The following is a 25,252-nucleotide window of genomic DNA, read 5'->3' on the forward strand; positions in this document are numbered from 1 at the left end:
TTTTATTTGCTGCTGTCTTGGGGCGGGTTGGCTATTGTGACATTTTGTTTTACTATACATTATTGGGGCAAAAGCCCCAGGTTCATCTTGTCTTGGCCACAGGATAGGGCTAAATAAATCCAAAGAAAATAGCTTCCCCATCCCCAATTGCCACCAGATGATGGCCAAACTATAGGTGGAAGCTACAGCAGACCCATTTGCTTAATGTTGGGGTCTGCCCCAAATGAAAACGATATTTATGAATTTGGTCTGTTCACTTAATGCACCAAATGAAATGCCCAGCTGTGGGTCAGAAAGAGAAAAGGTTAGCTTTCTTTTCTCTAAAAATAAATAAATAAAACGACCTGTTCCCCACCCCCACCTCCCCGACCTTTGATATGCATTTGGGGTAGACCAGGGTTTGAACTTGTAACATAGCTTGGCCCAGAAATTCACAAACTGATAATGAATAGCCTGAAACACGAGACATTTTCTGTGTCAAGACTGAATCAACAAATACTATGCAACCTTGTCCCAACTAGCAGACACACACGTACAAACACACACCAGCTGTCCCTCAATGAATAAACTGCGTTTCGCTGAAGTGTTCAGAACTTGAGGTTTTCTTGCACAGACTCTTGTGTTTTGGTGTGGAAACTGTTGCATGCCACGAGCCGCTCTGTCCAACCACATTTCATAACATTATTTCATCAGATGGTCTTAATTTTCTGCATGACATTATCTTTTCAAGCTGACATAAGATTGGGCTGTGATATTTGCATATGCAAGATGGAACTGTGCAGCTGAACTGTATTTCTCCTTGCGTGTGGTATTTCAGTTTGTGACTTAGGGGAATCCACCGAGCAAACCCTTCCAAAGAATTTCCTCAGATTCCTGAATAATTTCATTGTTTAAAATAATATTAAGAGCTGCGTTGCAAGACTTGTTCCTAGCATAATATATCATGTGGACGCTTTTATTTTGCTTTTCAGTTGCTGGTGTTAGTACGGAATTATTTATTATTTATTAATTGTTCTTCATTTTTCTTATTATAGCATCAGTGCATGGCAATTTACAGAGTACACAAAGGCAGCTCCTGCATAGCTTCCACTCTGAAATTTGACACGGGAGCCAGATAAATGTGGGGAAACAGAAAAGGAACATAAGCAGTATGGTTCACAGGATCACTTATTTCTTTATGCTGTCGTACCTTGGTTCTCAAACGCCTTGGTACTCGTACGTTTTGGCTCCCAAATGCCAAAAAACCCGGAAGTAAGTGTTCCGGTTTTCAAACGTTTTTCAGAAGCTGAACGTCCGATGCGGCTTCTGCTTGAGTACAGGAAGCTCCTGCAGCCAATCGGAAGCCGCGCCTTGGTTTTCGAATGCTTTCAGGAGTCAAACGGACTCCCGGAACGGATTAAATTCGAGAAACAAGGTTCCACTGTGTATCATTGTCAGTGGGCATCAGGCACACCAACTCTAGGGGGTCAAGGTGTCTTGGGGCCCCTCAATGTTGAGGGGGCAAAGGAGGCCCAGTGTGGAACTGAGTGTGGCACAGTGGCCGGTTCCTCCAGAGCGCTTGGCCTCCTCCAGATGATGTGACATCATTCCATGCATGTGATGTCACACATATGCAATGCGCACCAGGCCTCCTCAATTTTGGGGGCAACTTGGCTCCCCTGGTGTGCATTATGTTTTATGGAGGTCCTGTCCCCAAGGTGATTACAATCTAAAATTTGACACCGGGGAAGGGAAGCGATCAGAAGGTAGGGGTAAATGGAAATAAATAAGACACGATTGTTTCAGGTACATATACTTAAGTTTGGTTATAGGCTTAGAATGTCTACAACACGTTTCAGAATACTGCAATGGCCTTAACACAGTTCCTTAACTATTCAACGGGGCTCATGCTGGAGGACTTTCTGGTGGAATGGACTTGAAATGAAAAGCAGGGATTGGGAGAGGGTGCATGAAAGAGGAATATTTCTATTTAGGTAGATGAAAGGTCCAATTTAATTCTGTCCTTCTGAAAGTCAAAGAGTTACAACCAGATTATTCTCAAAGAGGAGGGGGAATATGGCGGGGGGGGGGGGAGAGACCTGCGTTCTGATTTCCTCTTCTGAATTTACTGTTGGAATTGCATGCACCTGATTGCCAATAGCGTACCAGTTTCATTAAACTCACACAATCAGGAGATGGCATTGATGATGGTAGTAAATACCTGCTAGAGCTTGATGTTCTAATAATTTGCTATGAGAAAAATTACTGAATCTCTGTGTAGCAAAACACAATCTGGATAGAGTCAAATTTCACATTCTTCCCCTTCACAGTTCTTCTAATTTTTCTCCCTTTCTCCTTCTTAACATTCCCTAGTTAACCCTTTGAAAACTGAACAAAGGCTGTCCTTGTGCATAGGCACAAATGCTAACACTGTTTGACCCATTAGCTCTATGCAGCATTTTTCTCCAGTATACACCAAATTTCTCCAAATAGTAGAATGATAATTCCATTTTACAGAAAGAGTACTGAGTCTAACAGAGAGAGGTTTGTCCAAGGATACCTACCAACCAGTTTGGGAGCTAAGAAATAACCCCAACTAACCCATGATGATGATGATGATTTTATTTATACCCCGCCTATCTGGCTGGGTTTTCCCAGCCACTCTGGGCAGCTTCCAGCAGAATATAAAAAGATAATTAAACGTTAAATGTTAAAAACTCCCCGATACAGGGCTGCCTTCAGATGTCTTCTAAAAACTGTGTAGTTCTTTATCTCCTTGACATCTGAAGGGAGGGAGTTCCACAGGGCGGGCGCCACTACCGAGAAGGCCCTCTGCCTGGTTCCCTGTAACCTCACTTCTCGCAGTGAGGGAACCGCCAGAAGGCCCTCGGAGCTGGACCTCAGTGTCCGGGCTGAACGATGGGGGTGGAGACACTCCTTCAGGGTAAATCAAGGAATGCTTTAGGCCAGACATGTTCAACCGGTCAACCGCGATCGACAGGGAGATCCCTGGGTGATCGTGGTCGGTCGCGGGATCCTTATTGCTTGCGGGATTTTAAAAAACGGGGGAATGAATGTCTCCGCCCCCGTCCCCCCCGCTCTGTTCCTCCATCGCCTGTAGTAGGCAGTCGTTTGGCATTTGCTTATTACGATTTGGGATACGATGATTGGCGCTTCGTGTGTTTGTTAGCTGTGGATTTTGTTGTGAGCGACTTATGACATTTCTCCCCCCAAAAAAACTCAACAATCCTCCCCTTCCACACACACACACACACACACACACTCCTCCTCCTTCCAATGACAATGGGTAAATCACTGCCAGTTTATATATATATATACTGGGAGTAGATCGCAGTCTCTTGGGAGCTGGACATGCCTGCTTCAGACGAATGATCAGCAACTAACTTTTCTTTAATATGACATAGTGGGAATGTATCTATTTTGGAGCTCCTTAGGTTTTGATAACCAAAGTGGGTGAGGGCAGAGGATAATATTTCCCGCTCACGTTGTGTGTACACTTAACGTGTGTGTCTTAAGGATGGTGATACAGATGTTAAATACCAAAATAGTGGGGGGAGGAAATGACTTTTGTTCTCTTGAGCTGGGAACTATTGTGCAGCCTGACAAATACTGTGTAGTTAAACTGCTTATCTGCATTATGTTCTCTTAAGCAAAGACCTTTAAAATGCAGCTCCATTTTCTCCTCCCCCCCCCCATCGCTACTTTGCATTGTGCAGCTCTCAGTTACATCTCAATTAGTCATGTCAGTGCAGTTTTGCAACCTTGACATGGAAAACAGTATTTTAAATAATGTGATGAGGAATTTGGGGTGGGATATGCTGTTACAGAAACAGTTTTTTTTTGTTTTTTTTTTAGAGGGGAGAGGAACTCCATCGAAACACTATGATGAAATGTTTTATGTGTGTACTGTCTGCAGTTGGAAGATGTGAAATTAAGGAGAGCTGTAAAATATAAAGACTCCAGATCTGCATATGATTATCTGTAGTAAATTGAAGTAAATTTGCTTTATATTACTCAGCGAGTGTTTTTCATCAGTAAACCAAGATTTGTTTTTGCTTCTGTTGCTGCCATATTTGTAAAAAAATGACTCGAAGGCCATGCTGAGTGAGGCCTCCTTGGCTACCATTTTCATGTTCAGTTTTGGAAAAAGAAGGGAGGAGGGATCAGGCGTGTAGGGGGAAATGACTCTGGTATAATTCTTCAATCACTCACACAGCATCAGTGAAGAGCACAATGTCTGTGTAAGCCAAGGGTCCATTAGCTGTTACGCGTTTGCAAAAGACAACTAGGGCAAAAGGACTAAATGGGTGAAACTGAACACTGTGGTTCAGGATGAGCCTGGAAGTTAAGCCCCTTCCATGCATTACTCTCATTCAGGGCAACAGAGCTTGCACAACTTGCTCACCCCCAATTTCGCAGGTCACCCCCAGTGTCCATGTGTTGGGTATGGAAATCTGCAACAAGGAAGCCTACATATGCAAACTTCTACAAGAACTGCAAAATCAGGGTTCCATCTAGTGTGTGGAAGCCTACTGTGTGCATATGTTTTCCTGTTGGAAATGTCAAAGCTCGGCACATGGACGTCAGAGTGGACCCATGACTGTTGCATAGGGGGAGAGGGTTGGAGCCAATGTTGTGACGCTCTTGCACCTTTAATCACATGGGGTACCCCTCTCAAGTGATTATGTTTGGCAAAATCTACTGAAGCATCTCAGAACTTCGTTCTTAAATGATATATTTTAGAGGTGGACCCAAGAACTTTCTCTCCATGTTTTTGTTATGTATGAAAGTTCTCACCCTAGGCCACTAGGGGTGTTGTGTATATAGTTTCACTATGCCCACTCAGGTCCACAAATGAAGGATTGAGAGTGCTGTTCATGGATTGGGTAGCTAGAGAGAGTTGTTACTGTTGCATGTTACTGAGTACTATATAAGCAGGCTGGCTCAGCCCTTCAGTTCAGTTCTGTTCCAGCCTGAGAATAGAGAGAGCTGCTTGGAGAATCACTGTGTCGTCTGCTATGTCCACCCACTACTTAATAATTTCCGTGTCCTTACTTCAGTTCCTTGACTACTATTTACAGGGGGCAGGGAAATGCTGAGCATGGTACTATCGCAGCATGCTTTTGTTTTTCTAGAGGTTACAGTAAAAACAGTGGCAGTGACACATCCTCTGTAGCATCTAGCTCGGCCCTTAAAAGTAGTGTGAGATGCCAACCAGACGAAGGGATGGCAGCAATCATCAGGAACATATATTGGCTTACAAAAAGCAAATGAAATTACCTTCCTCCCTTTAATTTTCATATTGAATCTACTTTAGGACTGACAGGTGATAGGAGACAGATTCCATGAACATGTTCAGCCTCTCCTAATACAATATAATACTTTATTATTATTATTATTATTATTATTATTATTATTAGGGGACAGCCTGACCATTCTCTTTTGTTCCACACTCATTTAGGCAAGTGCATTTGAACAGGTGTGCCTAACGGCCAGGTGGAAGTGCTTTTTTTGCTGCAATGCACATGGAATCATAAAATGAGGAAAACGTTTTGAAGTAATAGTCTACTACGGCAGCCCTCTTCACACATTGCATATATTTAGGGCTGTCACATTGGAAAGAGGAAGCAATGTTGCTTGGCAAATGCATTCCAGTTGATTTTAGTGCAGAAGTACGAAACTCATTATGCAAAGACACTACTTTCCAGGCATCTGCGCTGGCCTGGCGTGCAGTCTCAGGGGAACAAAGCCCCACTCCATCCTCCTCACATAGCCCTCACAGGGAGCAATGTGTGAATAGGGTTGCTGCCGTTGTTGTTTTTCATTTCCTACCTTCAGGTCACACCAACTCAACTGCCAAGGAAACCCAGTGCAAAAGCAGAGCATTCATATCTGGAGCCTTTTAAGGGAAGCATGGCACTGAACCCAGGAAACTGGCCAGAATTGCTGGGCTTCACTGTTGAACCTTGTGGACTGAGCATGCAAACTTTCCTGTGGTTGCCACATTGTAGAGGAAGATGGGTTGTGATGGGCAAAATGTCTTGCCAGGAAGCTTGGAGTTGTCACCGTCTTCTGAAATTCAAAATCAAAGAATTTCAGTCCTGGGAACCCTAACTGCAAGTCAAATGTACCGTAACATAATCTGGGAATATTGCTTTCTGTATGCTTAACACAGAAATAATTACTTCTGTCTTCTGTGAAATACACACACACACAGAGAGAGAATGTCACACCTCTCAAGGAAGTTGCTAAATGGAAAAGAGGAAAGAGCTCCTGTACCTTTAATTTCAGCAGGTGTAGCTTCCATCACAACTATTAAAGGTGTACGAGCCCTCTCCTGTTTTCCAAAGGTTCCTGATCATCATGTGGTTTTAAAAGAACGCCATGAGTAGTTCGAACCGAGCCTTGGTTTCCTCTTTCCACTTGAGCACCACCCCCACCCCGATCCCCTTGAGAGGATTTTCTAGATCTGCATGGGAGTTATTTTTTTGAGCTGTAGGTTGGAGGCAAAAATGTAACTCTTCTCTTCCATTCTGGACCCAAGCTTCTTCTGAAAACAGAAGCTGCCCTTCTCTGAATAGAAGGACATTTTCCATTTGTAGAAGACCTCACTGGGTTCAGGCCAAGGAATCTCTTTCTGCTCCCAAGTTTGGTATTGAGAACCAAATTATCAAGTGGCCACAAAACAATTAATAAGGGCCCAGTGAATAGTAATCAAGTGCTTTCTCTCTCTGGGAGATAACAAATCACATTAGACAGTTGTCTCACAAAACATCAGTGGAAGCAAAGAGTCTCCTTGCACACTTTATCAACATCACCCAGTTCCACTGAAAGTCTTGCCACATTTTGAAGTCTATAGCTATGGAAAATAAATCCATTTTCTAATATCAGCTTTTCTTTTAACCTATTTGTGAATGATTTATTGTGGTAGAAAGTCAGATGATGATAAGATAGCGCTGTTTAGAGGTCATTGAAGAGTTCTTGGGAAGTTTTTTTCTACCAAGGTGCTGGTCTCGCAATGTCAGTCCGATAAGAAAACTAACAGTTTATGTCAAAGTTGGCAAAATGAGTTTGTCTGATAAACAGTCTGCTTAGTGGGCATCAATCATACTTCTTTTTCATGCTATGTTGTATTTATCATAAGGTGAACTTCCGTGACTTGATAGTCTTGCAGGGTTGAGATTGCTGCATGTTAAACAGAATGGCTATGCGTGGAGGAGGGACAATGTCCTGCGTATATTGTGCTTTGCCAAAGGTGTGGCCACTGGCTTCTACAGTACTAACCTGGTGCCAGGTGAGACCACTATCTTGTTGTCTACAAAGCCAATGGTATTATAGTTTGAACAATACATAACAAAGGGAGAAAGTGAAAGGTGGTGCAAAGAGAGGGGTGGGGGAAGAAGAGAAAAGAGAAAAAAAAAAGAATAGAGGTGTTATAAATGGAAGGAAAGAGATGGTACGAGAAAGAAAGTGGGAAATAGATAAAAGAACTATAAGCACAATATGACAGGGTTCTCTAAAATAAAATGCTCCGAGGGCGCAGAGCGTCCAACAATTTCGCAAATATGTTTTTCCTGTGGAAATGGGGGGAAATGCTAAGTGTGCATTTCAGACCCTCCTAATCTTGCTGTTCCACCCCCCCCCCCACCAGCGTTTCCAGCTTATTCCTGTATAAATCGCTTTGCAAAATTGCCTTGAGCTGAAACAATATATCTGAGCTTGGGTTAAAAGCTTATAAGTGCTTCTCTGCTTGAACAAAGTGAAATCAGGTTACGTTAATAGAAGTATTAATTAATTTGCCCTCATTTATGCAGCAGAATTAGCATTACCGAAAGTCTTTACTGCCTTTAAGTACGCTAAATTGTGTGCAGCTTTGGCGACAAGAGTTTCAGCCACGGCACCTAGCAATGTGTCAAATGCCGTTGAAAAATATTGTCCAATTTGGAAACCTGAGACGTAACTTGGAAATGCTGTGGGGTGTGTTATAATGAAAATACCAATCCACATTAGCCATTGTTGCCATAAGCAAAAATCTTAATATCTTGGCCAAACCTACGTAAGGTTCATGTAATAAAGTCACATTCCTAATTTTATTAGGGATGTGCCAAGTTAAGCGCTTTGCTGGCCTTTGGAGAGATTTATTGGTTAACTTCTGCTGAATTAGTGGTGACTGACAAGGGGACATTGTTTTATAGGACGCAATTTAAATAAAAAACCTGCAGGGTATTTCTCTGTAACGTTGTCACTTCAAGTCCAAACTTGGAAGAAAGCAATGCGCATTAAGGAGGAATCTTCATTAGTTTTTATGAGTGCAATCTAGTGCTGTCAAAATCTTCCTTATAAGGTAACGTACAAGGACAACTATAATCTTGTTCCAGCTTTGCTATTAAAAAACCCCTCAATATTTCGGGTTCATTGAAAAATCAGGGAGGGAAGAAAGAGAGAGAGACAGAAAGGATAATTTTGTGGGCCTGTCTCTACTGACAATAGTTCTTTCCCAGCTTATTTTTGCAGTGGGAAATGAAGTAGCCGGTCATGAAATTGGTTGTCATCCTGTCTTATTTTTGTCAATATGCTAACTTTGTAAAAAGGAGGCTCCGTTTAGGAAGCATGGCTGTTGACAGACCTATTCTCTCTGGATTTTTCTAAGCATTTGTTTTAAGCCAAAGATGGGTAACTTATGGGCGTATAGATGTTTTTGGACTACATTTCACATCATCCCTGACCATTAGCGATTCAGGCTGAGCAGGAGTCTAGCAATATATGGAAGGCCATTGGTTTTCTGTTGGTTTCCCTCTCCTATTTCAAACCTCTGGAAGACAGCAGCCTTCACCACACCTTCTGTTAATGAATGTCACAAACTGATTATGTGTTGCAGAAGTACACCTCTTTGATTTATCCTTTATTGCAGTGTTTTTCAACCACTGTTCCGCGGCACACTAGTGTGCCGCGAGATGTTGCCTGGTGTGCCGTGGGAAAAATTGAAAAATTCAAGAGAATTACTTTATATATAGTCAATATAGGCACATTTTTTTAACATTTTCTAATGGTGGTGTGCCTCGTGATTTTTTTTATGAAACAAGTGTGCCTTTGCCCAAAAAAGGTTGTAAAACACTGCTTTATTGTACAACAAATGAATGTTATTATACCCATGTAGACTAATATGTATGTTCATGACAAATAAACCAATTCATTGCCAGGGAAATTTAAGAATTTAAGAAATTTAAGAATTTAAGAAATTTAAGAAATATATCGAAAAGCGGGCTTGCATCATCATCATCATCATCATCATCATCATGTTATTGTTTATACCCCACCCATCTGGCTGGGTTTCCCCAGCCATTCTGAGAGACTTACAGCATTTCTAAAAACATAATAAAAACATCAAGCAATAAATTAAAAACCTTGCAAAACAAGGCTGCCTTCAGATGTCTTCTGAAAGTTGTGTTATTCTTTATCTCCTTGACATCTGAAGGGAGGGCGTCACTACCAAGAAGTCCCTCTGCCTGGTTCCCTGTAACTTCACTTCTCGCAGTGAGGGAACCAGCAGAAGACCCTTGGAGGAGGACCTCGGTGTCTGGGCTGAGCAACGGAGGTGGAGACTCTCCTTCAGGTATACTGGGTCGAGGCCATTTAGAGCTTTAAAGCTCAGCACCAACACTTTGAATTGTGCTCAGAAACGTACTGGGAACCAGTGAAGATCCTTTAGGACCGGTGTTATGTGGTCCCCGTGGGGCCTACTCTGCTTCCACAACGGACTGAATAATCGTTAAAGCAAAAGCCACAGTTTACAGCACAATTTTTGCGCTGCATGACATGTTGCCTCACTATGCAACGCTACTCTTTACACCAAACAGAGCGGAAGGCTGTGGGGTGAAGCAGGGAGGGAGGCCCTTTACAAGGAAAGAGTTGCCTCTCGGTATCTGTGTACATGATGAAAAATTAGTCATTGGAAAGCAGCAAATCCAATGCAGATTACAGCTAGCATTTGGTAAAGTGGTCATTGAAGTGCTGTGTCGTGCGCTTAAGATCACTGTTCAGATTTATTTGCTCATTTCATCACAGGGAAGTGTGCAGTGAGCAGGACAGATGGAGGAATGCTTGAGGAATTTGATATTTTCGAATTCAGATATGAACTGACCTGATCTGCACCTCTCCGGCTAATGTACAGATCGGATCTTGGTTGTACACAGGCTTTAATGCCTCCCGAATGCTCCAACACAGTTCTCTGCTTAAAAACCATTTTAAAAAAATATTTTTAAATGCATATTTTGAGAGAAAATGGGTGTAATTTCTGAGATAAAATATGTTTATAAATGCCTATCTTTGAGTCACTGACTCAGATAAGCCAAGGCAAAAATGGTTAGTTAAGGGTTATTGTTAATGTATTGGTTGGACTGTATGTTGAGGGAATTTGGGATTGTATTTGTTTTTATTCTTTGCATATTACTGTTTCTTAGCCACCTTGAGTCTCTGTGGACAAATTGGGGGACAGAAGTTTTTTTAAAAAATAAAGTAAGATATTTGAAGCAAAAGTATCTTTGAAGTACACATTTACATGTTATTTAAATACAACAACTTTTTGTGCCTTCTGGCTTGGGCTGATGGGGGCTGGAGTCCAAAAATATCTGGAAACACAGCTTGTATCTTTAGCTAACTGATGGAGAGCCTCAAGGCGTTGTTGGACTCCAACTCCCATCAGCCCTAGCCAGCACATCCAATAGTCAGAGAAGATGGGCATTATAGTGCATCAACATCTGGAGGGCCACATGTTCCCACATCTCTGCCTTAATAGGAGCTACGTACAACATAACATCATGTAGCTAAGATGGCTCTCAAGGATTCTACAAGATGTGGAACTATACAAATAGTTCATTTAGTAAAAGTTCAGAGATATGCAATACTTTGCACACCAACCATGTGTGCAAAGTAAGCCAGCCTATGTACTTTGATCGGCTAAGTATCTTTGTGCCTTTGCAAAGCTCTGTCAGTTGTGCTTCAGACATTAAAAACTAGTACTGAAACATGTCGTTCCAGGCTTCGTATGGATATATAAAACTAGCAGCTGTGCATGCAATTGTATAATTTAACATATGCAAATTCATGAAAGTAATTTTAAGTTTTCAAACACACACACACACACACTTTTTAACCAAGAAATTTAAGTTGTATTCATAAAGATTTGATTTCATGAAAGATTGAATAGACTTGCATGAGATGCAGCTTTTAAATTTGGTTTGTGTTCTGTATTGTGCTCTGATTAGAGAGAGAGAGGCTTAACGGGGGCCAGATCTGATTGCTCCGCTCGTCACTGGGAACCTTTCCATGAATTTTCATGTACGTTGCTTGGATTGGGCACCAACCCTCTAGAGCCACAAAGGAATTTTAAAATTAAGCATGTGCTGAAATGCTTTGCCAGATTCAGACTCAAGAGTATAAAGTTTTAATGGCCAGCCATCCATTTGCAGTTTGGTATCAGAGGAAAAGCACTGGTGTAATTGATTCCAAAAAGTTGGGAGAATTTCAAGTAATGATTGTAGGTTGGCATATGAATGCAAGATGGTTGAGCCAGATCAATAACATGGGTGAGATTGAGTCTCTCTCCTAGTCTTCTTGGCGAATTCCTGTTCTGAAGAAGTGTGCATGCACACGAAAGCTCATACCAAGAACAAACTTAGTTGGTCTCTAAGGTGCTACTGGTAGGAATTTTTTATTTTATTTTGTTTTGCTTTGCGGTGTCTTATTTTACGTATTTCGGTTGGTGTTAAATACCATCTGTGAAACATATTTATTAAATTTTCCCCTTATCGCTTCACAAGCTGTAAATTTCCAACTCTCTTTCCATAATTTCCCCCCTGATCTGTTGGAGTTATTCTTCTAAGATGGTTGCTAATACATGTAGTATTTAGAGACTTCTAGCCTGGGTGAAGGACAGCTGGGAGAAAAGTTGTGTCGTCATCACCATCATTGCTTTTATCATAATCATCAGCTTTAATTGTTTCACACAACTCTTCTTTGGAACAAATTCAAAGTATTTATCCCCAAATCTTTCTATTTACAGTATTTATTTTGGAAACCGCAGCTGCCAACAATGGCAAGATTGAGCGACCGCTCTATAGATGGGGACATAGCTTGGGACCACCTAAGTGTCTGAGCCAAGGATGGAGTATTGAGGAAGCAAGCATAGGATTAGGAGGCTCCTAAAATGCATGCTTCAAAGTCTGTAACACTTCCATACTGTGGCATACTAATAAGTGGCACCAAGGGTGCCCTTCAGCCAGGGAATCGAAGAATTAGATCTTTGTGAATTGTGATACAATGTGGACCGCAGTTGTCCTTCAGATGCTGCACTTCACTGAATTTAACAATGCAGTTCTTGGCTCTAAAATGTATAGAATACAGTTGTACCTCCCTTTGTGTCTGGGATCCGTTCCGGAGCTCCGGACGCTCGACAAAGCACCACTCTGTGCATGCGCAAAGTGTGATTTAGCACTTCTGCACGTGTGTGAGCGGCAAACCTGGAATGTTCCAGTACTTCTGGGTTTGCCATGGACGTTGGATGAAATGGACCCTAAACGGGGCGGGTGCAAAAGGAGGTACGAATGTACATACAGTGGTACCTCACAAGACGAAATTAATGCTGTCGTATAGCGGAAATTTCGTCTTGCGAAGCACAGTCGGAGGAAGCGCGGCTTTACCAAAAAAACAAACCACAAAACGTTTTCGTTTTGCGAGTCGCGGCCATGGGGAAATTCGTCTTGCGAGTCACCCTTTTGTTAGCGAATGCCTTTCGTCTAGTGAGGCATTCGTCTAGCGAGGTACCACTATATTAAAATGGGTGTTTTAGAATGAGATCTTTCTTTCCCCCCCCTCCCTGAAAACAATGTGTTCAAACTACATATTTAAGTGCTATCTGAATATGAATTTTCATGTGGATTTCTTCCCTTTAAAAATCCACAGATAAGTGCAGAATCAGGACAGAACAGACAGATAAAATAATACATGTGGAAAAATGACCAGCCATCCTTACCCCTGTCAATTCTTTCTGATGCTCTGGTGTGCCAAACACAGAAGCAAGGAGCTGAGTACAGTACAAAAGATTATGAAATTCACAGACTCAAAGTGCGCATTAATACATTCCTCTAAAGTTTGCCTGCAGGGAAGCTTAAGTGGTTTTTAGAGAAAAGCCGCCCCGTTTAGCATTCTGCTATGCAGAACAGCTCAGTACCCATGTCAAGTGTAACATGAGAAGCAGCTCACAGATTCCTTTATGGAAGATTATCTCTCGATTACCATCACCTCTATCTAAGCTCTTGTTTCCTAAAGAGGTATATGGACTAGGTTTGTAAGTTCTATTATTCTCACTCGTCTTTCATCTGTCCCATGAAATTGGCTTTGTTTTATTTCCAGCTCTTGAAAAAGTGATGTCACCTCCAATCCTTTTTTCCATTTGTATCATGGGGGTGTTTATCAAACCACTCTTTAAATAAAAATATATACAAAACACATTTCTGATGTGAGAAAGAGTTCCAGGAATAACCATATAATTTCAAAACGATACTGATTTTGTTTATATGCAACATAATCTTTTACAGTGCTTAGTCTTTATTTGAAGCATTGCAAAGTGGATTTTTATGAAAGGTATTATAAAAGACTCCTTGTTTCTTCATAACAGATTTGAACATTAACTGATCAGAGTTCAGATAAATAGTCTTTACTCTCCATTAAAATATTAAAAAGCCTTTGGTAAGAAACTGGCATAAAGATCCTTCATTCTTGTTTAATGAACACTTGTTGGCAAGTATAACACTTTAATAGCTTTGCAGAATGAATTTTGTGTGAGCATCTTCCATTTCCCTGTCAGACGCTTGTCCAGGTGCTGGGAATTTATTGGGGGAAGCATATTTTTACTCATTAGTTTTGTATTTGATTACAGAACAGTAAAATATGAACCACCAAGTCCCCGAGGCATAGCTGTGTACATTGAGATTAGTAATTGCATGTCATCGTGTTTTCCATTGGAATTTATATGGACAGATGGGATAGGTGCTTCTTAAGTGGGTTTAAAAGCAAAGCAAATTTGTATTTAATCTTTTTTCCAGGCATATTTTCCCTAATGGAGGAAAGGTTAGGACAGATGATATATTTTAAACACAGTTTTAATTTATTTATTTTTCTGCCTCATTCCCCTCCTCCTTTTGTTAAAAGTATGAGGATTTCTGCTCTAAGAGTGAGAGGTTTGTATATAATATGAAAGCCACGTACAGTATATATATACACACACACACACCTGCTAAAGAAAACCAAATACATACATGCTCATTTAATCAACGTGAGGGAGAGTTGTATAATAGAAATCAGCATAAAGGTGTTTACATGGATGGATGGATAGGTGTAAATCTGTAGAGTGTATTTTAATTGTAACGTGGGAGAATGCAATGGAAAACCATTTCACACCGTCTTCCTTTCATTCGTTTAAACCCTTTCCTGCTGCACATTTATTTTACTCCCTCTGAAAGCCCTTTGAGCATGTTGATCAGAGAAGATTGGGGTTACAGAGCTTCATATTTCAAATGTTACATTTCCTGCGATAAAGTAACAAATTTGCTTGAAGTGCTTTTAGTTTAACAAAAACCACATATGCTACAGCAGCCGCATAGATGATCTTCATCTCACACGGTATATGTGGAGTTACAGAATGCCAAGCATGCCTAGATATTATTATTTTTTTGTATAAAAATGCTCATAAATGCAATTTCCAAAACAGAATCTAATGAGGTACTTAATAGTCACAAAACTGGCACATTTGATAATTAATGTTCCTTACTGAATTTTTGCTGATGCAGCATAGTTTGAAAGAGAGAAGAAAGTTAACTGAACATTTCACTTGATCCAACAGGGAAAATGAAAAGTTAACTTTTATGTTTTAATAAAAAAGAAAGTGCAAGAGAGAGAACTATCTTTTTTGGTCTTTGACTGTCATAGATATAGGCCCTTCTAATTGCTCTAAAACTTCTAATTATGCTGAAAAGTCATATAAATATACCTTTTGTTCAACCAAAATTATAATGAAAAAAATAAAATGTTCCGAATCCAGAGATCCACTCAGAAAACAGCAGTCTGTACTTGTATTTCTATGCATTGTATGCTCGCTACTCTGAGGAGATGAATACCTGGATTCTACCTCCCTGTACCCAAACTGTTGAGCAATTGTTTCAAAAGTTATATAAAAGGCAGCTTCTCTATTAAGCTCAGAATTGAGACTGGAACGGGTCCCACCTATATCTGTTGATATTTTATGTAAGGTATTTGGAATCTGCAGAATAACAGATATATAAATATAACGAACAGTGCACATGGCAGAGCTGGTATTTAGAGCTATTTATTTAATGAAAGAGAGATAATTTAAGCTGCACGAAATAATTACATATGTACTTTTTAGAGGATTTAGTAGTCATGTGATAAGAGGTCAGGTCTCCTATGGATCTGTAACGGTTAAGGAACAGGAAACAGAGAGAGCAGGAATAAATGGACAGCTGTCAAAACCAGGGGATTAAAGAAGCTGGTTCTCCTGAGGTATCCCTATTAGGACCTGTGCTTTTTAACTTGTTCGAAAATTACCTGGTGTTAGGGATATTGGGTGGTATATGGATGTGTCTGGCTAATCGACCACAGTCATCCCAGCTATGGTTGATGATACCTGCTCTAGTCTCCCCCAGGTCCTAGCCTGACACTCTTCACGATGATACCACACTGTCCCCACAGTGGCAGGGATGTAAGACTGAGAGCAGATTAGCCCAATCATACCAATGTCCAGTGATGTGATAGCTTGATTCTGTTAAATGACTTTTAAATGTCAGGTATTAATGGGAAGAGCCCACGTGGCTATTTTGTGCAGCAAAAACTGCATAAAAAAATAAAACAAAATAAAACCTGCCTCTGCAACCGGGATTATCAACTGTCCTCTCAATCTAGGCTTCAGGGCTTGCCGATAACCGTTCTGCTCAGTATCCTCCTCAGCGCTTTTGCCTGGCTGGGAAGTGTCTTTCAACTATGGTAAAGCATTTTGTTTACCCAGATGGAAGATCGTATCTTCCAACATCTCTCTGATTAAAATAGGGACGTCTTATTCAACAACAACAACAACAACAACAACACCCCACCCATCTGACTGGGTTGTCCCAGCCACTCTGAGCGGCTTTCAATGTATATAAAAACATAATAAAACATTTAAACATTTAAAAGAACTTCTCTATACAGGGCTGCCTTCAGGTGTCTTCTAAAGGTTGTACAGTTACTGACCTCCTTGGCTCGGGGTTCGCATACCTCCATACCCTCCAACATTTTGCTTAGGGCATCCTAAGGAAAAGTGGGACATTCCGGGATCAAATCAGAAACCGGGACGGCTTACGTTAATCCAGGACAGTCCGTGGAAAATAGGGACATTTGGAGGGTCTGGAAGGTGTGTGTGTGTAAACCTTTGACTTTTGCAGACTAGAATATAGCCTGCTGTAAAAGTCATGCGTGTTGTTTTCATCCACTTTTGCATCTGGTCCAGATGTAGCCCCTGGAAACTTGCCCATGATTCCCCACCTTGGCTTTACAACTAGTCTTTTCAACTTGGTGCTCTGTGGTTCCTGACATCTTCTGTGTAAGGCGGGTCTTCCTAAGGAAGTGAGGGGTGCCTTATGTGATTTCACATTGCCAGTGAATATGTAGAAATTCACGTAGTGTTCTGAGCATCAGTGGTGATACTGTAGTTCTGCTGCCGTGTACTAAAAACCCCCACAAACAATGCATATACTATGGTAATGTGAAAATAAAAATGTGTACATTGGTGAAAATAGCATGCAGCAATGTATTCTATTAGAGGAAATCAGCTTTGCAAAAATGTTACCATACAAATGGCAAAATATACAGTACATGCATATGCTGGGAGAAATTCATGCTAAAATATTGGACTGTGAAAAATTAAAATTGCAAACTGATGTGGAAATGTGGAAGACTGGGGGAACGAAAAAATGAAATGGACAGAATTGGAATTGACCATCCCTAGTGGTCACCCAATATATCGGATGGATATTAATTTGATAATACTTGTAACTGCTATCATCTCACACAAAAAAGTGATGCTTAGGTCTGTCAAGGCTTTACATCTAAAGACTGTGCGTGTGCTGTTTATCTCTGCTTGAAGATCGCGATTGGATGCCCTTCATTATCACTTTTAAGTAGTAAATCAGCGTCTCGTTTGTGAAAGGAATGTTTGCCTCCAGTCCTTCTCCCACCCCTTCTGCCACTCTGTGGGTTTTCCCCTATGCCTGCTTCGGATGGTATTGAAACCATAAGAATAATTTTTTTTAGCAATACTCCAATAACAAAGCACTTGAAAAAGCCATAACCTTGTGGGTTGTTTAAAGAAAAGCAAAGAGGAGCCGTGAATAGCTATGAAGTCACTTTGCTGTTTTAATGTGATGATCCCTCCGTTCCGCTGCTTCCCTGCCTCCGACTTTAAAAGCATGCATTCAGATTCTTCCTTTAAAGTCAAGGCAATGTGCTGATTGACTGTACTGACATAATTGTGCTAATGACAAGACACTGAGGCTACATTGTTAGATACGTCGCTTAGCATCACTATTTATTTAGTTCACTTCTGCCAAGCCCGACTTATACTTTTTATACATTGTGGTTTCAGTCAGTCTCTTAAAGTGCTTCATTGCTGAAATAACATTATTTTCCTTTTTTCTTTTCTTAAAAATATTTATTTATTTTTAAAGTCTTTTAGCAGTAGTTCAAGAGAAGAAAGCCTCCCCCAGCATCATTAAACAAGGTTCAAAGTTTGTCCTCGCTGTAAGATTCAAAGTTGGAGCACTTAGAGAATGAATTCTTTAATCTGTAACATGATTAGCAAAAAGAGTTTTTTGTATCCAAGCCCAGCTTTTAACCCAGGTTAATGGCAATAATACGCTTTTTAATCTACAAAAAGAGAAAAAAAAATCCCCCATTGCTTTTTTTTTTAAAGGTTTCTTTCATTTTCTTAGGTAATCTTCTGTGGTTACTGCCTTGAACTGTTGAAATGTCATTGTCTGCTGTTTACCAGAAAGGAATATAATTGGAAATGCAGGCGTAAGGGCGAGGGAGCTATTCTACAAGTGGCCAATGTTCCTGCTTATACGCTGTTTACCTGTAGTCATTCTCTCTGAAATTGTGTGACACTTTGCAATTGTGAGACTCCTTAAGATCTCCAGCAAAACTCCAGCATTTAAATAATACTGAGGTTGTGGCATAATGTGATAATAGATAGAGAATACAAAGTTGAGGTCAGCACTTCTTTCTGGGCTCAATGCATATGAGGAAGGGGGGGAATAAGAGGCCCTAGAGATAAGCAGACATGAAAATATGAACATTTTGGAAATAGGTTTGTGATGCACCAGGTATACAGGGAGGCTATTAGCCCTATGCATGTATTTGGGTGAGCAAGCTGGGGCGCATAATGTGAGGAGGGGCGCACCTGCGAGCTCAGCCCCTAATGTCCCCCATGCCCCCTCCCCACATTTCCAATCTCCATGTGCTAAGAACTTAGGAAACCGCCTGTCAACAAGTCGGACATCGATCCATGTAGTTCCATATGGTCTACACTGGCTGGTAGCAGCTCTCCAGCGTTTTAGACAGTGAGTCTTTTGCATCCCTGGCTAGGGATGCTGCCACTGAGTTACAGCCATTCAGGTTGAGAATAAAGGTCTAAATCACAATGTACTGGGAGATCCCCGGGAGGGTTTTGGTAGATCACGGTTGATCGTTGGATAAACTGGAATCCGGCCCCGCCCCCTCACCCCACCCTCCATTGTTGCACACTCTGCAGAACAGAAGATGGAGTTTACTCAGTGAGTGTTTGTTCCCCCAACGATCTGTTGGTGAGTGGCTGCTCCTCTCTCTCCCCCAAAACCCTTGAAAACGGGGCTTTCCTCTTCCCTAAAAAAGCTCAACAACCTTGAACTGAACCCCCCCCCCCAAAAAACGGGGGTAGATCACTGCCAGTTTTTAATTCTGTAAGTAGATCACAGTCTCTTGGTAGTTGGCCACCCCAGGTCTAAATCAAGGTTCCCCAAACGTGGGTCTCCAGCTGTTTTTGGACTACAACTCAACTTTTGGAGTCTCAAGTCTCGGAAACCCTGGTCTAAATAGACATTCTAAGCTGAACATTGGGAACCCCGATGATGCAACATTCTGCAGTGTTCCAAGTCCCAGTGTGGGTTATCTGTACATTTCCTTGAACACAGGGAGACTTTCCCTTCTGAACTTCACACTCAACATGCATATGCCAAACGTAGAGCCAGGACATGCAGGGATGTTGGAGGTGGGGGTAGTGTGCATGCCCTCTCCCCTCTTTAATCCCACCCGCATTCAGCAAAACAGGTGACTAAGGCTTACTTGGTGATAGATAGTTACCTTGTTGCAGAAAAGCACATGTCTTTCACATATGGGCCTGCTCCGTTCATCATAGCTAAATTAATTAGTTTAAAGGGGGGTCCTGACAGTTAAGTCCAGTCATGGATGACTCTGGGGTTGCGGCGCTCAACTTGCTTTACTGGCCGAGGGAGCAGGCGTTTGTCCGCAGACAGTTTTTTTGGGTCATGTGGCCAGCATGTCTAAGCCGCTTTTGGTGAACCAGAGCAGCACACGAAAACGCCGTTTACCTTCCTGCCGGAGCAGTACCTGTTTATCTACTTGCACTTTGACATGCTTTCGAACTGCTAGGTTGGCAGGAGCTGGGACCGAGCAACAGGAGCTCACCCCGACACGGGGATTCAAACCGCCGACCTTCCAATCAGCAAGCCCTAGGCTCAGTGGTTTAGACCACAGCACTACTCGCGCCCGAATTTTCAGTCGATATGAAATGAACGTTGTGAGTAATGAGGGTAAAAAAAGGATGGGGGTCATTTTTGTAATCCCCTTTCTGCCCACTGCAAGAGGCAGGCATTCTGTTTCTCCAGCTTACTGGCCTGATTTTCGTGCCCTGGTGTGGTATCAAGAACGTTCCGGGGGGAGCGACTGGAAATTGCCAATGAAGGCTGCCAGGGGCCAAAGAAAGGCAGCTATCATTTCATCCTCGACACCATCACCAAAGGATACACTGAGAGACAAAATGGGTTGACCATTCTGGGGAAATAAAATGGTGGCTGCCGGGGGGGGGGGAGCGCTGAAATCTCCCTTACAAAGAGAGAGAGGGAGCATATTTTTAAAAGCAGGGTTTTATTAGAAAAATAAGGGGGAGGACATGGGAACATGAATTGCAAAAACAAATGACTAATGAAATGAATGTGATTTCAGTGAATGAAAGAAATGAAGTTTTAAATAATGAAAACAAAAGGAATAATAAAATGGAGGGAACACCTTTACATCCCTTCTCCGGGAGCTATTATATATGCATTTGTTTTAAACATTAATACCTTGCCCTTTCTTCAATAGAGCTCAAGCTAGTGAGCTACAATGAATTAAAATGACTGTGATATAAGAATAAAAAACCAAAAGGAGCTAAATAAACACTAGTACAGCAGAATGAAAAGAATAAAAATATATTAAAAGCTCTTCAAAGTAATGAATGGGAGTTGGCATAGGTCAGTGAATAGCATTTAGGGATTAATTAATTGATGCATTTAGGGATGTTCCAAAGAAAAGTCCTTTTAGGATTCCGGTCTTTCATAATCTTGTAGATTCAGGTTGCCTCAAGCTCATGATTATGAACTCTCAGAAGTTTTCTGATCCTTTGGCGTTATTCATACACCCAAAGTTCACATTACACACCTGTGGGTACAAGGCACTGTACATTTAAATAATTGTTGCGACACTCCAACTGGCATGGCATCCCCACCCAGCCGAAAATCCAGTTTGTTAAGGGTGGTAAAATTTGTTAGGGGACCTCTATCCCTCCAGTCTGTAGGGACCTCACGTGTTCTCCAAGAATTCTCAAAGATAATAGACAAAGGCTCTGAAATTAGAAGTGAAAGGTCTATGCAGGACACTCCGCTCTAGTTTAAAATTAAGCAATGCAACTTTACTGTAATGAGGTGCTTTTGCTTGTTTTTGCTATTACTTTAAATTGTAATTAAGACTTATTTTATGAACCAGAATTAATAAAAATACAACGACCCCCAAGAGTAAATGAAAAATGAATGGCTAAGACCTGGAAAGAAGAAATGGATTCTGTCACTGCATCTCTCATTTTTAGTTCTTGCCTCATGCTGTATCTGTTTATCCTTACTAAATGTTTTCTGGTTCCCTCCCCTTCTCATTTAGATGTATTTAATTTGGGATTTATTTGCTTTAAAGATGGAAGCTTTTAAAACCTGGCTAGTTATTTACTTTAGGTTCAATATCCTTCATGCAGAAATGACAGTTATATTTTCTCATGGGACAAAAAAAAAATGGATTAATCCCCCACTCCACCTCATCCCCCCCCCTTAGTTTTTGGAGTAAAGGGCCTGTGCCAAAGATTAAAGGGGAAAAAATAATTGTGTGTAAGCCATATTAAACATTGGCCATTAGAAAGGAAATTGGAACGTGTCATGTCAAATATCTTTAGAGTAAGAAGGAAAAGTTGGGAGGAAGCTGAGGCTACATAAAACACATTCCTTGAAGTAAATAAAGAGTCTCCTGGCACAATGGAAGGATCCTGAGGATCTAAGGCCTTAATTAAGAAGAAATGATCAAGGCCCAGGGTACATCCTGGGGATTAATGACTGACTGGGAGACTTGATGGCCTTAGGCATAGCTGTAGGCCATTAACCCCAGCTGGTCCTTCATTTTTCAGGAAATCCAGTGTGCCAAGGTCATGTATCTAAATAGAAATACTTGCCATGATCTCATGAGAACCATGGATTCCATGATTATTTATAGTTTGCGAGGGCAGTTTTAATTCTGGCTTTTGCCATCTAGGTTTTTCCTTTCTGAATGTTGCCACCTGCCAAGTGTTTTTTTTATTGGAGAAGCTTCTCTGCTGGTGTGTCTGCTGGTGAAAAAGAAGCTCAGCCCGGTGGTCCCTATTTCCATTGTATGAGCCACAAGAAAAAAAGGCCTGTTACCAGAGCAGGGTGCTGAAAAGGCAGCAAGAAGAGCTTCAGTTTTGTGGTGGATCCAAAGGTTCTGGGAAGCAGCCACTGGAGGTCTCTGAATGTTGTTATATGGCTGCCGGGACCACATAACACCGGTCCTGAGAGAGCTACATTGGCTCCCAGTACGTTTCCGAGCACAATTCAAAGTGTTGGTGGTGACCTTTAAAGCCCTAGACGGCCTCAGTCCTGTATACCTGAAGGGGCGTCTCCACCCCCATTGTTCAGCCTGGACACTGAGATCCAGCTCCAAGGGCCTTCTGGCAGTTCCCTCACTGCGAGAAGCAAAGCTACAGGGAACCAGGCAGAGGGCCTTCTCAGTAGTGGCACCCACCCTGTGGAACACCCTCCCAGCAGAGGGCAAAGAGATAAATAACTATCTGACATTCAGAAAATACCTGAAGGCAGCCCTGTTTAGTTTTTAACCTGTGATATTTTAATGTATTTTAATATTTGTTGGAGGCTGCCCAGGGTGGCTGGGGGGACCCAGCCAGATGGGTGGGGTAGAAATAAATTATTATTATTATTATTATTATTATTATTATTATTATTATTATTATTATTATTATTAAGCTCATTGAACGATGTACAGGTATAATATGATCTCTTTGGCCACCCACCATCAAGAGTCTAGCTCCTGAATCTAGAATCCAATGGAAAAGACATTATGGCAATGCCATGACATTTAAGCTCCTTGATCCTGAACAACCCAACAGGTCTGTTTCCACAGACGAGATCATTATCAACATTCAGAGAGCTGCCTGTTAGGGTCCTAATACAAGAACTCACATAACTGGAATGTATTACTTGGAATTCCCATCAAGCCATCCCGGTGCCATCAAAGAGTTTTATAGTCACAGCAAGCGGTTCAGAGAAACCCACACGATCCCACTTCCGTGATCATGACCCCTAGGGCAGCGACAGTTTTGAGGTGAGGCTGCCAATGAATGGATTCAGTCAGTCAGCCGCTAAGAGACTGTAGGAATATCTGATGTAATATAATAAGCAAAGCTCATTTCAGAATTGTTATTTAGAACATTGTGGGGAGGGGGGAATAAATCGAATAGATCTTGGGAAATATTCCCCCAAACATCTGCTTATATCCTCAGTAGAGAGCCTATGGGCCTCCATATTTTGTTGGGCTCCCATAATTCCTGACCACTTGCCATGCTGGCAGGGGCTGATGGTAGTTGGAACCCAACAACACCTGGAGGGCCACAGGTTCTCCAACCCCGGCTTGCATAATAGCTAAATGATGCTTTAGATAGAGGAAATCAAAGAGACTGCTGGCATCTGTCTGTCTTGAGAGACAGTGGAGTGTGCCTCTGGGGATAAAAGCACTGAAGTGATTTTTCTATGGGCATAAGACTGGGCAGTGTGTATGGAGGTCCTGACCTGCCCAGATGACACAGCCAGCCCCCCCCCCCGGCCTCACTGATGTGGTCCAAAAGAAAGCAGAGCAATATATTTGGCACCAGCTTGGCTGCAGGAGTTGCTGGAAGGAGGTGTACAAGATTTGAGACTCATCGGCTACCCTCAGCTCGTTTACCTGGTCTGTCAAATATCCCATGCACCTTAAATCAAAGAGAGGATATTTAATATTAAAGTGTTAACCTTTACCATTGAGAAGGTAAGACAATAAGAAGCTGTCCACTTCATACAGCAAAATATGACCATTCTGTACACTTTTTCTTTTGGTGCTTATCTGTGGAAGTCAGAAACAGCAAAACCATACACCTTATATAGCACAAACAGGCTGTATCTCTGTTTCTTTTGCATCTTGAAGTCAGGGCACTAACGATTCATAAAATGGAGCTTTTTCGATTGAGACATTAGCTCTTCTACAAGAAAAACTTATCTAGTAAGTAAGCAAACTCAAGCCAGCTGTCTGAACAACAAACTATTGCTTCAACAACAACAAAAGTAGCTACCTGGAGAATAGCCCACAGAATTGTGATCCTGCTAGGATAGGTCAAGATGACAAATGTATAGCCTCAGCAGCCCAGAGGAAAACTCAAAAACAATTTTAAATATAGACCCAGTATTTTCAAAACAAGATGCCATATGTGATAGTCTCGCTTGACATCATTAGTTCATTCTGCTATAAGAACTGGTTTCAGGGCTGGATTAACAATGATTAACCATTCTTGCAGAAGAGGGATCCAAGCAGATCAGGATTCCTGCTGCTCAAAATAGTTTATACCCCCCCCCCCCAAAAAAGGTGACGTTTTATTAATAATTTGACACAAGCTGGCTAAGGTTAAGCACTTCCCTGCCCCCTTTACTTCAGTTGAAGAGATTTATAACTGGCTCTACACTTGACATTAGAATCATAGGGTTGGATTCAGACTAAGTTTGTCATGCTTAGTTCAGTAGAACATAAGTTGTATTGACTAGGGATGTCAGAGAACTCCTAGGAAAAGAGAAATGGCATTGGAAATTTCTGGTGTTTGCTTATTTGTCCCATGTCCAGAATGGAACTCAATCCAGAAAATATGATTGGCATTCACTGTTGTTGCTTTCAGTCCACAAATTATTGATTGGTTTTTCTCACATTTGTGCAGTTTCCTTTGGATTGAAATGAATTGGGGGGGGGGACAATGTAATGACAATGTAATTTACATTATTAATTACATAAATGACACGAGTTATGTAATTTCACCACAGCAGACAATGGGGAGAATAACATAGATTTTGGCAAAAGATGAACTGCAGTGGAACAGAACATTGCTACATGTGTCGATTAAGGGGCAGAAACAGAAAATGATGTTTTCTTACATCACTAGTCATGACTAAACGTCTGTGTTGATTTCAATGGGTGTGATCTACTGATTTAACCCTTGGTTACTTCAAAGTGCTTAACTTTGAATGAGCTGCCAAACATCCCGGGGCAAGCTCCCAGACGCCCAAAGGCATTAACCTAGATCTGACCAGTGACCAAATGGGAGACTGTCTGGGAAGCCAAGTGCCATCACTTTCAGCAGCAACCACACCACTTGAAGGAAACTTTTGGTCATCCCCTTGAAGTAGAATAAATCATGCCAGTGATCTAAATCTATGCTACTTTGTCTGACTTTGGAACAGGGCGTCATGATTTCTTTCTAGTGTATCCAGTTATAAAGTATGTTTTGCATCATGTCAAAAGG

Source organism: Lacerta agilis, chromosome 6 (genome assembly GCF_009819535.1).
Source record: "Lacerta agilis isolate rLacAgi1 chromosome 6, rLacAgi1.pri, whole genome shotgun sequence".
Classification (NCBI taxonomy): domain Eukaryota; kingdom Metazoa; phylum Chordata; class Lepidosauria; order Squamata; family Lacertidae; genus Lacerta; species Lacerta agilis.